Source organism: Nyctereutes procyonoides, unplaced genomic scaffold, assembly GCF_905146905.1.
Source record: "Nyctereutes procyonoides isolate TBG_1078 unplaced genomic scaffold, NYPRO_anot_genome, whole genome shotgun sequence".
NCBI lineage: Eukaryota > Metazoa > Chordata > Mammalia > Carnivora > Canidae > Nyctereutes > Nyctereutes procyonoides.
This window is the reverse complement of record NW_026575148.1, coordinates 9,914,188-9,927,936: the sequence shown is the minus strand read 5'-3', so window position 1 is coordinate 9,927,936 and position 13,749 is coordinate 9,914,188.

Genomic DNA, 13,749 nt, shown 5'->3' with positions numbered 1-13,749 from the left:
ACATTAGGCTCCCTGCATGGGCCCTGCTTCTCCCTCTGCCTGTGTCCCTGCCTATCTCTCTACTCTGTGTCTTTCATGAATAAATAAATAAAATCTTTAAAAAAATTAAAAAAATCTTTTTTTAGTACCTACTATAAGCTAGGTACACCAAAGGTCACATTTTCAAGTCAGATATCTGCATCATCATATTGAAGGGGAATAGGTAACTATGGTAAGTGTCTGATGCTTTGTGAAAAATCATCCCTAAACTTGGAGGCTCAAAGCAACTATATTTCATGGTTTCTGTGGGTCAGCAATTTTGAAGTAGTTTGATAGGGTAGTTCCATCTCAGGGTCTTTTATGAGTGCACAATCAGGTTTTAACTGATGCTTTGATCATTAGAAGGTTTGATGAGGACTACAGGGTCTCACTCATTTATCTGGCAAGTCGCAGAAGACTTCAGTTGTTCTCTCTATGGGCCTCCTCACGGGGCTGCCTGTGTGTCCCTCCTTACACTTGGCTTTCCTCAGAATGCGAGACCAAAAATATCAAGGCAGAAGCTTCAATGCCTTATGTGACCTAGATCTGGGAGTCACACATTGTCACCTCCACTGACTTCTATTATTCACACAGACCAGCTCTGAATCATATTGGAAGAAACTATATCAGAACATGGATTCTAGGAGGTAAGGATCGTAGTGGGTCATCTTGCAGGCCAGCGACCACAATAACATATGCCAGTCCTTTGACTGAATTACCTTCTCTTTAGAGATCCGGTTGGCTCACCCAACTGAACATATAATTTGGTAATTCATATATTCAGCTCTGACTAGGTCACAAGCTGAGATTTCAGTTAAATTTAGTGTAGAGCTAAAACTTCTGCATTAGGTGAGAGTAACGTGGGAAAAAACATTCCTTTCCTCACTGGATTACTTACCCAAAAATTCTCAAAAGAGGTTCAGTTGGAGGCTGTGGACACCAGACGCAAAGCACACACACCCACTAGCACCAACATTACCACAGACCCACCACCTCTTACACAAGTAGAAGAGGCCTGTCTTTGGTCACAAAAGCAACACAGGTAACTACTATTTGAGCATTACACTTAATGGGAAATTAAGTGTTTTGAAATTATGTAATATTGGCAGGGATCCCTGGTTGGCTCAGTGGTTTAGTGCCTGCCTTGGACCCAAGGCGTTATCCTGGAGTACGGGGATCGAGTCCCACATTGGGCTCCCTGCATAGAGCCTGCTTCTCCCTCTGCCTGTGTCTCTGCCTCTCTTTCTCTCTCTGTCTCTCATGAATAAATAAATAAATAAAATCTTTTTTTTTAAATTATGTAATATTGGCTTATGTCTGTATCTTATTATCCCTGAAATTTCCATCATGTTGAAGTTAAAATACCAGGATATTCAGTCTTAAAGAAGATACAAATATCAGCAGAACAACATTTTATTTATTTTGTTGTAATGGGTACAAAATTGAAATGTGACGCTGAAGGTCTTAGGAGCTCTGGTGAAGGGGATGAAAACTGTGATAACTGCTACCATGGGCCAAAGCAATTTTGAGCTATGTAATGTCAGCAGTTCAGTTCCACTTCTTATGTTAAACAGATGTAATAGCAAACCAGTTCTATATTAATAACTGCTTCACAGAAAATTAGATAGGAAAATAATTTTTGAATTAAAAAAAAACTAAACATATAAATTCAAGGAATCAGTCTCAGTTTTCTCCTCTCCATTCTGTAGGACATCTCCTAAATTCATTCACATATGGCCCCAACCCATGGGTTGAGAATCTATTCAACTTTAATATTAAACCAGGTAGTTCAACTAATAATGTCACAGAGACTTACTTAAAGAGATGTTCAAAATAAACTATTCAGAAAAATCTGAGTTAATTTGCCAAAGAAATGCTTTTTTTTTTCAAAATGAAACAATCAGTGTTTCATTACTTCAAGGGAAAATTAATAGCACAGGAAGAGTTCTTAATGATTCAACTGATGGAAAATTATAAAGCAATTTCTTTCAAATTGTTTTCAACATCCTAGTGTACCACCAGACTCAGTACCACTGTCTTTACTTTAAAAGGTATTAATAATATCAATGGACTAATTAAAAACAATCAAAATGGAATCACTTATACCCAATTCTCCTTTTCCAAGGCCTTATGTTGCAGGTTTACATAGCCTTTGGATAGAAACCAGAAAAATGATTTGTTCTTGACTTTAAAAAATTAGCTTTTCTAGTTCTTTGAGAATAAACAGAAATAGGACAACGGTATGTCAAATGGCTAATTATTTTACCATTATAAACTGAACCTTCAGAAGACAATAATAAAACCATACCCAACTAATCTAAACTGCCAAACCAAAATAAATTTCTTTTTATTCCCAATGTCCAGGACGAAAACATCAAGTGCTTCAGTTAAAAGCAAATACACAGCATAATTATGTTGTTGATATGACTATATAATTAATCCCATTAACTCTAATTAAATGTTAATGATTAAATCTCTAGAATTTTCTTCAGAGTTCATGAGAGGCGAGAATTTCACCTGACATTATTAAATCATCCATAGAAGTTTAAAGTGACACTGTGAGAAGCTATGCTATAGTGAGCTACACTAGACTGTACTTGCTTGACTTTTCTTAAGTAAAAGGAAAATGTGAAACATATTCTCAAGTTGCATAATATTTGGTAAGAATGATACAGGAGAAATAGTGAACGTTAGTTATCTATTGAAGTGTAGCAAATTGAGTGCCATAAAACAACACTATTATCTCACAGTTTTCATAGGCACAATGGCTGGATCCTCTAGCTCTGGGATCTCTCACAAGGACCTTGGAAGGCTGCAATCAACCTGTCAGCTGGATCTGCAGTTATATTAAAACATGACTGGTAGTGGATCTCTTCCCAAGCTCACTCCATTGGCTGTTGGCAGGGTTCAGTTACTCTCCAGCTGTTGAATTAAGGACCTCAGTTTCTCACTGACTGCTGGCCAGATGCTGCCCTCACTTCTCTACCATGTGGGCATCTCCATAGTGCAGCACGCAACATGACAGCCTGTTTCATCAGCGCAAGCAGGTAAGAAGAGCCAAAGACAGAGTCTGCAGGCAAAACTAAAATCACAGACTTTCACAGCTTCATCTCAAAATGGCATCCCATCTCTTATGCCTCTTCTACTTATTAGAAGAAAGCCACTAGACCCAGCACCCACCAAAGACAAGGGGATGATACAAGGGATGAACAGAAGGAGGTGGGAATCATTTAGAGTTATCTCAAAAATGGCCTCCCATGTGATGCTACTACTACTGAACTTTGGGGGTTGTCTGAATTGACTAGTGTTCCCCCAATATTCATGTCCATTTCGGCACCTCAGAATGTGACCTTATCTGGAAAACAGATGTAATTAGTTAGGTTAAACTTAGATCACACCTGATTCCAGCAGTCCCTTATTCCAACATGACTAGTGTCCTTATAAAAAAAAAGAAAGAAAAAGAAAGAAAGAAAGAAAGAAAGAAAGAAAGAAAGAAAGAAGAAAGAAAGAAAGAAAGAAAGAAAGAAAGAAAGAAAGAAAGAAAGAAAGAAAGAAAGAAAGAAAGAAAAAGACATACAGAAATAGGAGAATGCCAGGTTATAACAGATGCAAAACTTGGGACAATTCATGTACAAGCTAAGAGATACCGAGGATTTTCAGTAAGCACCAGCATCTAGAAAGATACAAAAAAGTATAGGGCTTTCAGAGAGAGTATGGCCCTTCCAACACCTTAATTTCATATGTTTAGCCTCCAGAACTTGGAGACGATACATTTTTCTTGTTTCAAGCCATCACGTTTGTCATACTTTGTTATATAGCAAGCCCTAGGAAACTAATACTTTTAAATGGGTGTTCATTTAAAGAACACTTCTATAGATCATCCCAATAACAGAACTTTTTTCTTCTGAAGAAAACAATTAGATTAGGCTGGCTAATCTATAGATCCTTCTTTAAAGAAAAAAAATACTCATGTATTACCAGGGTTAACTACTTGCATTATTAATTATTTTAGTATTATGCACTAGATGATATTGCCTTCCTGAACATAAATGACAATTATTGGGGTTAATAGGACACTATTTGCAAGTTTTACACTTCATTTATCGTGGGGTGGACAAAGTTGTACGTAGCTTTAGATATCTGCCTCCTACTATGTTTACCCTTGCATTATCCCCTCCCCTTGGGTATTGTGGGACCTGTGCCTCATTCTAACCAACATATGATGGCAAAGGTGATAAGACGTCACTCTCACAATTACAGTAGGCCATATAGGATTCCATCTTGCTAGAGACTCTCTCTCCTGCTGGCCTTGGAGAAACAAGTTGCCACGAATCCTACAGCTGTAAATAAACGAACTCTGAACAATCTGAGTGAGCCTGGAAATGGACTCTTCCCCAGACAGGACTCCAGATGAGAACATGGGCAAGCAGAAGCTTTAACTAAAACCTTGTGAAATCCTAAGCAGAGGACACAAAAGAAGGTATGCTCAGATTTCTGACCTACAGAAGCTATGGGATAATAAATGTGGATTGTTTAAAGCTACTAAGTTCGTGGTAATTTGCTCTGTAGCAATAGATAACTAATGTTCAGCTTGATTCTTTTCCTTTCAAGTATGATGATCTCATTTGAATTGTTATGATTGTTATTTGGTGGGGGAGATTTTTTAAACTTCTGTTTAAAGACTTTATTTTTTTAGATTAGTTTTAGGTTTATAACAAAACTGAGAGGGAGGTATAGAAATTTATCCTATACCTCCTGCCCCCACACCTGCGTAGCCTCTCCCCTTATCACCATCACTCACCAAAATGGTACAGTTATTACCAGGATGAACCTACATTAACTTCACATTGGTATTGTATATTTTATGGGTTTAGATAGATGCCTAAAAACATATACCCATCATTTTAATATCATATGGATTATTTTCACTGCCCTAAAAATCTTCTGTGCTCTGTCATTATTTTTAATTGATGTATTTCTTTTAAATTATCAATCATCTTTTGATGAATCAATTACCTACTGCTAATATCCAACACTGAAAAGCAAAAATTCCTATTTAAATTAAAAAGTCTTTTGTATATTTACTGTTACTCTTAGTACTAAGAATTCTCCAAGTTGGGAGGTGAATTGAGATTTTTGCTGTATGACTTTTTGCAATGTTAATATGATACTATCACATACCAAAAGAGGATTCAATTCCCCAATCACTTTTTGGAATTCAAATTACTGTGAAAATCTAATCCATAACAGCACACCATGATGTCATTTGGCCTTTACCATGTAACAAATAAGTCATAAACATGAAGTCATGGGACGATTCTCAGTTATAAATGTTCTATCAAATGATCCATAATACACTTATTTCTGCTTATATTAAAATTTTAGATTATTTTATAAACCAAACTGCAAGATACAAAAGTTCTCATTAATAAATATTTAAAATTTTCCCCAAAGACACTGAGTCTGTACCTCTTCTTCTCATAAAAATAGTAGAATAAAAATAAGGAAAAGTGAGTGATATGAAAGTGAGTAATATTGACATAAGGTTAACTTTTCTAATGAAAATAATCTGCTACACTTGTTTCATTTATAGTGACTAGTTATATAATATCCTTGTCACCAGCTTGGTATGCAGAGAAGCTCCAGCCCTATCCCTAAAACATGAATGATTAGGCCTTTCCCACCTTATCAGTTTTTAGTTATTCCCTAGAGCTTTACCAGAGTCCCAGGATCATCCCCATGTGGTGTTTAGGCAAGAAGTAGCACTCATGGGCGCCTGGGTGGCTCAGTCAGTTAAGCATCTGCCTTAGGCTCAGATCATGATCTCCCAGTCTTGAGATCGAGCCCCTCATCAGGCTGTCTCCTCAATGGGGAGTCTGCTCCTCCCTCTCCCTCTGTACCCCCCTGCTTGTGCTCTCTTACTCTCTCTCAAATAAATAAATAAAATCTTTAAAAAAAAAAAAAAAGGAAGAAGAAGCAGCTGTACTCATACCCATGTGATGGCGTACCCAGACCTCAGCCTTGGACTGAGGCACTAACTAGATGGGTCCCTACTCTACTCCTGGCAACCCCTTTGATACTCCACAATCAATGTGCAGACCTTAGAACCCCACGACCTCTCTATGCTCCTTGGAAAGATAGACATGGGGGAGCAGATAAGAAAGGAAAACGTTCCAGCCCTCACTAATGACTTAGCCCTCACCAAAGGATAGGCAGGTGTTTTTTGATAAAGTGTAAGAAAATAAAAACTTTCAGTAATTTTTTTTTTGGTGAGACCTTGTGTTTGCGATATTAAATTTGCAGCAGCATATCTTAAAGCTGACAGAGAAACAATGGTATGATAACATAGTTTCTAAAGAACTAGTGCCCAAATGTATATGTACTTGGTGAATTTCAAAATATAGCACTTAAATAAAGTCACAATTCTGCATTGCCAACAAAAAGGGACACTGAAAATCTCCAGTAAGCAATTTACCCTAGAGAAGCCAACACATGTCCTTGAAAAGACTTGCTCAGGCTCTGGTATCTAGTCCAGCATATAAAGAACTTAGAAGTTGTCACCCTGTCGTAACAAATACGAATCTGAACTGAAAATCAGCAACCCTTCTTAGACCCATCAGAGAACTGAGGAGGCCAGGCCTTGTGAAGAAGAGCAGAATGCTCTACTGTGCTTCAAAATGGTTCAAATGGGATTTTTCTCCAATCTTCACTGTGGGAACTTGGCAGAGCTCCCGATGGTAGACTCACCAGAGTGCGACACGTCTCCCCTTAAGCCGGCCTCCCTGGAAGTCCTAACTCCCATAATTGTCCACCCTGAGCCTCCAGCAATTTCTCAATTACACGTCAGGATTTCTTACCCTGACGCTGATTCCCACGGAGGTTTCTGCTCATGGGTTTGTGCTCCAGTAAGTTGTGATCTCTGCCTGTGGGGCTCTCCCATTTTGGAGGACCCAAGCAATAAGTCCTTTGTACATATTATTCTCCTATAATCTTAAAATAATTTTCAATTCCATCATTCTCCCCACATTACAACAACAACAGTGGAGCTTAGAACATTTGAACAGTAATTCAAATTTGAAGCAAGGCCAGGTCTCGAGCCTACGCCGGCCCAACTTGAGAGCCTATGCCTTGAACCATCGCACCGTGGGGCTTATTCAAAACCATTTCCTGTCACGAGCCGTGGGACCTACCAGGTTAGCCGTCTCATGGGTGGTAGGGGAAAAATGCAGTTGATGAGAGAAGACATGGGTGGCAGCAGTCTATCAAGGTAAGAGTTGTCACTTGTAAAACTAGACCCACCACCACTTCACTATGTCACCTTGGTTTGATGACTTCGGAAGTAAAGTGAAGGAAAATAAACACCCAAGATCCAGATTTTGCCCTGAGATGGGAACATGTTAATGAGCTTGCAGAGATCAGAGAGCACCGAAATTCTGTATCGGTGCTATGTACGTGTGCACTTGCCAAGGCCCATGCATTTTTCTGGAAAGAAGATCCATGGCTTCAGATTCTCAAGCAGGTCTATAATCAGATGATCCCTTTCAACTCAAATAGTTGGTTCATCTCTCATTCTGAGTCATAGCTCTCCCTTACCTTAATTTCTATTGATTATCGAGCAACTTGTTTTCCTTTCCAAATGTATAATATTTTTAACTATTTTGTTTTTTGTTTTGCTTTTGTTTTGTTTTTAAGGGGGGGGAGACTATCTTAAGCAGGCTCCACATCCAGCATAGAGCCCAATATGGGGCTCAATCCCACAGCCCTGAGGTCATGACCTGAGCCAAAATCAAGAGTCAGATGTCCAACCGTTTGCCTGAGCCACCCAGGTGCCCTCAAAATGTATAATATTTTCAAAAAAATAATAATAATTCCACATTTGGAAACATCATGCTTGAAAAGTTCCCTGGTGGGCCTTTGTCCTTTGCCTAACAATTGCATCTGCATCTTTGAACAAATGCATTGGACGGGTAAACGCATGGTCATTGCCCCAACAATATTACCTCAACAATAGTCATCCTCTCCAGTAGAGGAGTTCTGGACAAGCGAACAAGCATAACCCAACCATTCCTGTTTTCAGGTATATAGTCACTGTGCCAATTTGTTGACACTAAAAAATCTGGATTTCTTTTTAGCGATTTTAAGAAACTTTTATAGACTAAGGTAAAATAGAACTTCTTTTTCTTAGGGGAAAGTCTTCCTGTGTTCTGAGAAGAAATGTTCTTTTTAACATATTTTTTTTAGTCAGGTAGTTATAACAGAATCTTCACACATTCTCAGAGAAATCCTGAAATGGGTAAGTGACTCAAAGACAGGCACTTGAGACTGGATCTGTGCAACATAAGCATTCCCTGGGGATTCTAAGAAATAATTAAGGAGGACATTAGACATTTATTAGTTATGCATATGGGACCTGACGGTGTTGACTTAGTCTTAAAAGGAGTCTCTCCTGAGAGGCAGAAATATGAAAACACACAAGTAGCGATATCCTGGTAAATGTTTAACAGGATTTCAAGGAAGGACATTCTAAGACTCTGATGTATAGTGTTTGCCAATCTCTGAGAGATATTCTGAGATGGTAAGAGTACAGAATCAGCTTGAAGAACAATAAAGTTCATCAGGCCGGAAGGACAGGCACAGGCACACAGAATGAGCTGCAAAACTGACAGGACAAACTGTTTATTTATATGGTCGTCAAATGTCTAGTGATTCCCTTTATGAGGGATCACCACTTTCTTGTCAAGGACACTCCAGGATGTCCTTTGCTAGTCCCGATTGTGTAGCCAATTGTTAGACCTTTCTACCCCCCTGGCAGTCCCCACCTCTCATAACCCATCCCAGAGACAGCAACCACCTGGGCCCAGATCACCTCTTCCCTCAGATTCTCCTCAGAATCCTCTGGCAGGAGCCCAACCCCCATGGACACCGATGGTCTCCTCCCTTTTGTCAGGGTGACACTGAACTCCCGGGCTGAGTCAGTAAACCAGATTTTGTGAGCCTCCAGGCTGGAAGTCTTTGGCTGGTGGGGCTCTAATATTTTCAAAGTGTTAAGATTCCCCATAAGGTTGATTTTAAACTACTCATGTGATGTGATTTGGGATGAGAAAAATCAGCAGAAGTAGGATTAGATATAAGCTGGCACCAGGGCCCAGGTTACTCTCTCAACAACCATGGAACAGATAGGTTTAAACCTCTCGGATAGATAAGGAAACTGGGGTTCAGAGAGTTTAAATGAATTGTTAAACATCACAAATCTGGTGGCAGAGCCACCCTTTAAACCGGTGTTGTCCTACTGATTGAAAAGACTATGATCTTTTCACTAACACCACACTGTTTAACGTGGTACGAGAGTATCATCTCTTCCTAAAATAATTTCATGGATATGGACCTTTCTAAAAACTGTAGGTTCCACTGCTTGTGCAGACCACCGTTTCTCAGTCTTTGGTATATCTGCCCCACCCTGTACAGCAGCTGTGTGACTTTAAGCAAAATATTCACTGCCTTTAGGTCTTGGTTGCCTCATCTGTAGGATGGGGACAAATACAGCATCTACGTAAACTGTCATATAGATTTTTTAATTAATAAATGTAAACTGTTTAGTATAATGATTAACATACAGAAAGTACTTGAAAAATGTTGGCTTTCAAAATCATAATGCTGGAGACGCCAGGGTGGCTCAGTGGCTGAGCGTCTACCTTCGACTCAGGACATGATCCCGGGGTCCTGGGATCGAGTCCAACACCAAACTCCCCATGGGGAGCCTGCTTCTCCCACTGCCTGTTGCTCCGTCTCTCTGTGTGTCTCTCATAAATAAACAAATAAAATCTTAGAAGAAAAAAATCATAATGCTGTACCCGTAAAGTACTGAATAAGTTATTTTATGGGCATTCAACTTAATAAGACTCTACAATTTCACTTAAATCATTTTCAGACTTTCAAACACAGGTGATATGGTGTTTAAAAAAAATCTCCCTATAATCTTGTTTCCATCATCTATTGCTACTTTACAAACCGACATTTACCAGTGTAAAACCACAATAATGTGCTACTTATCCCATTCCTGTGGGCTGACTGGGTAGTTCGATTCCATGTAATGCCAGCTGAGGTCACTCACAGAGCTGACTAGGGACATGGCTGGAGGACCTTGGTGTCCTTCCAAGTGGCCTCCCTCTCCTGGTGTCTCATCCTCCCAGGCCATTCTGCATGTTATCCCTCTCTAGCAATATAGCCTAAAGACTTCCCTATAGAATGGTCTCTGAGTTCCAAGATGAAGTTTCCAACAGGACAACTTGAGTTGTGTGTGAGCCCTCAACAAACCTGCTGGGGTCACATTGGCTTACGTTCACCGGCCACAGCAAGTACCCAGTCAAGCCCATGGTTCTGTGGAAGGGGGCTACACAAGGGCATTGGGATTGAGAGGTAGAGCTGTCTTTTTTTCCCCGGGAGTGGGGGAGCATGGGGAGCACAAATACACCAGCCAGCCACAGATTCCTATGCATATTCATGCATAAACCTCTTTCAGAATCGATGAGAAAATGCCAAGTAACTGATGTTATAAAGAGCGTCTTGAGTCCTGTGAATAATGAAAGCAGAATTGGAACTGACTAAAATTTCTTGTCAGTCTGATTGTCTGCGCCATATGTGCGTGGCCCCATCATACGATGAGAATCTACAAATAATGGCAAAGTCATTTTAATGAGCTAGGGAAAAGTGAATAAATTATGATCCCCGTAAGTACCAATTTTAATCTACCTCTTTATGGACTAAAAAAAAAAAGTGTCAGAGATTATGATAATCATTCATCTAACAACATACACATAACATCATCATCATTACGGTTGCCATTATAACCATTACATTTTTATTAACATTTTCTCCCTGAAATTTCCATTTGAAAGCCAATGGTAATTTCATTTTGAAATCAGTTCTGTGAATGGCTCCAGTACATATTAAATAAAATAACTGAAGTCAGCCTCCCCTGATAAAAGGGGGCCTGTTTCACTTTTTTCTTGTTCTTTTCCTCTGCCCTTCTGGGGGTGACAAAGAAAAAGCTATTTCCAAAAAATAAAAAATAAAAAACACCCAGCTATTATTGTACGTCTGCCATAATTATAAGCAAGATTCAATTACATTGCTCTAAAATATTCATTGCAAATTTATGATTTAAAGATATTTCATTTCCTATTCATGTGTAGTTCCCATACTCACAGTATAAATATTTACACTTAATTATGGAAAATTTCTCACATTTTCCCAGTAGCATGAAAATATATTAATAAATTTACATTAATAAGTGATTCTTTGAAAAATTATTTAGAAGTTGGAAAAGAGAAGAATGTCATACATACAACTACAGTAGCCAAAGGCTTAAGCTCTCAGGCCTCTCCTTTACCCAGTTCACATAATCATATGTTTTTGTAACATTTACAAAATGAGGATATTTTATCTTATCTTAGGACCTGTGTCTCTTTCCATTATGAGTTCCCTTCTATCACCTGTCCACTCACATAGGGCAGCATTGGAGTGCTGTGGCATTTTTAGACTCAGGTAAGGAAAAGTCAAGTCAGGGAGCCATTTAGTTCAGGTTTTGTGGGATATAACTATCTAGTTTTTGGACTCACTGATGATATAGTTAAGTTATGTGATAACAGTCATCCCACTATACGAAAAGTTTTAAAAATGCATCTCTCCAATAAGTGCTGTGCACACTCACACATTGTGCCAGGAGGGCACAGGTCAGGGTCCTATTTCCACATGAACGCACAGTATGGTGTCTGCCACAGAAGTGTGTTGGTAGTAGAGAAGAAACAGAGTTTGAAATCTACAGACTAAATTGTCTTCCTTTTCTGAATTGGTCATAATAAAAATACATCAAAAAAAACTATGAAGGAGAGTACTGTGCAGGTATATCAGGCAATTCATTAATACAAAGTAGGTTTTCTTTGTGGATTTTGTTATGTTTATAGTATTTGTCAGCTTTTAAACTCTTGTAAATTGTTGTGATTCTTCTTCTCAACCTAAACAAATATTCGCTTTCATAACTAATTTAGTAGTAATACTTTTGTATTCTTTTTAAGAAAGCATACCAAATTGGACAAGCTAAACCTGGATCTGCTCCTAACAGCAACTGATCTCTAGTACAGTGAAATCTCTAATTTGAGGGTTTAGCTATTGGCCAATAAAAAAAATCATGCTTCCTTGGTTTTGGATTTCCATTTTTTTCTCTTCCCTCATGAAGACTGATTCATTGATCTCTCAAATGTGACTCTAATCTCTTGCTTTCACTTTAAACTCAAACATGTAGGATTATGAATGACATTTGGCTAGAGGTAGATCATTAATCTTGACTGTATTAGTCAGGGTTCTGTAGAGAAATAGAATCAACTGGGTGTGTGTGTGTGTGTGTGTGTGTGTGTGTGTGTAGAAAGAGAGACACAGAGACAGAGACAGAGAAATTATTTTAGGGAATTGACACACACACACCATGGAGGCTGGCAAGTACAAGATCTGAGGGTTTTGTCTTTGTGCCCATCTAGGCCTACAGACCAGACTCAGGGAAGGGTTGAAGTTGCAGCTCAAGTTAGAAGGCAGTTTTCTTTATCTTAAGGTCTTTGGCTGTGATGGGGTTGAGGCCCAACCACATTACAGAGAGTAATCCGCTTTACTAAACCTCCACTGGCTTACATGCCAACCTCATAAAATAACTTCACACCAACATCTAGACTAGTGTTTGATCAAATATCTGCATATTGTGACTCAGCCAAGTGGACACATCTGGTTAACCATCACCTGATGAACACACAGTAAAGATGGGAAAGTAACATAGCTACACTTAGGTAAGTCATGACATGCAAATGTATATATGCCATATCTATTCCTCTGTGGAAGGATAGATTTTATGAAACTGAGCATCCCAATGAACCAAAAAAAAAAAAGATCAGATAAAGAAATTCTCTTTTGCTTCACATACACGAAATGTCAAAAAAAAAAAAACATATTGGCAGCAGATACAGAGCAGAATGTTGATATCTTGGCTAAGTTGTGAGGTTGGCCCAGTCCCTAGAGATTACCTGGAAAAAATAGAGTACTTTGAATTGTACTTCCTCCAATGCCTTAGTGAATTCCAAAAAAAAAAAAAAAACAAAAACAAAAAACCAAGAGATCTCAGCCATGTGACCCATGATCATCCCTTACAGTTCTAATATTCTATAACTCAATTTGATGTTATTAAATTAGATTTAGAAGGAATGGGGGAGGAAATATTGAAACAAGAAGATTTGATAATAGCTCTACATTAGATGTATTAGTGACATATGCTACCTGCCTTTTGCCTCAAAGAGCCTATTAAATTATCATCAAAAAGACAGCTTTGAGAGGCAAAGGGGTTTCAAATCAGAACATTTATGGTTCACATCATAGTTCAGAATGGCTGATTCTCTAAACAGTATTTCGAAGAACTGCTTGGAAAGTGACTTTTAACAAGTGCTGACAGAAGTTAAACACAAAATAAGCTTCCTTTATGATCCAAAAGCTCAACATTTTGAAAATGGAGTTCATGGGGTAGAAAAACTTTAAATAAATTTTATGAGATGACACATCATACTTAGCTTCTTTGCAACACCCAAATGCTAAGTGGGAATTATCACTCCAGATCCCAGGGTTCTTGTTAAGAGATTTATGAGCCTTTTAGTTCAGGTCTCTTCCAACAAATATCACGCTCTTTATGCCACTGTG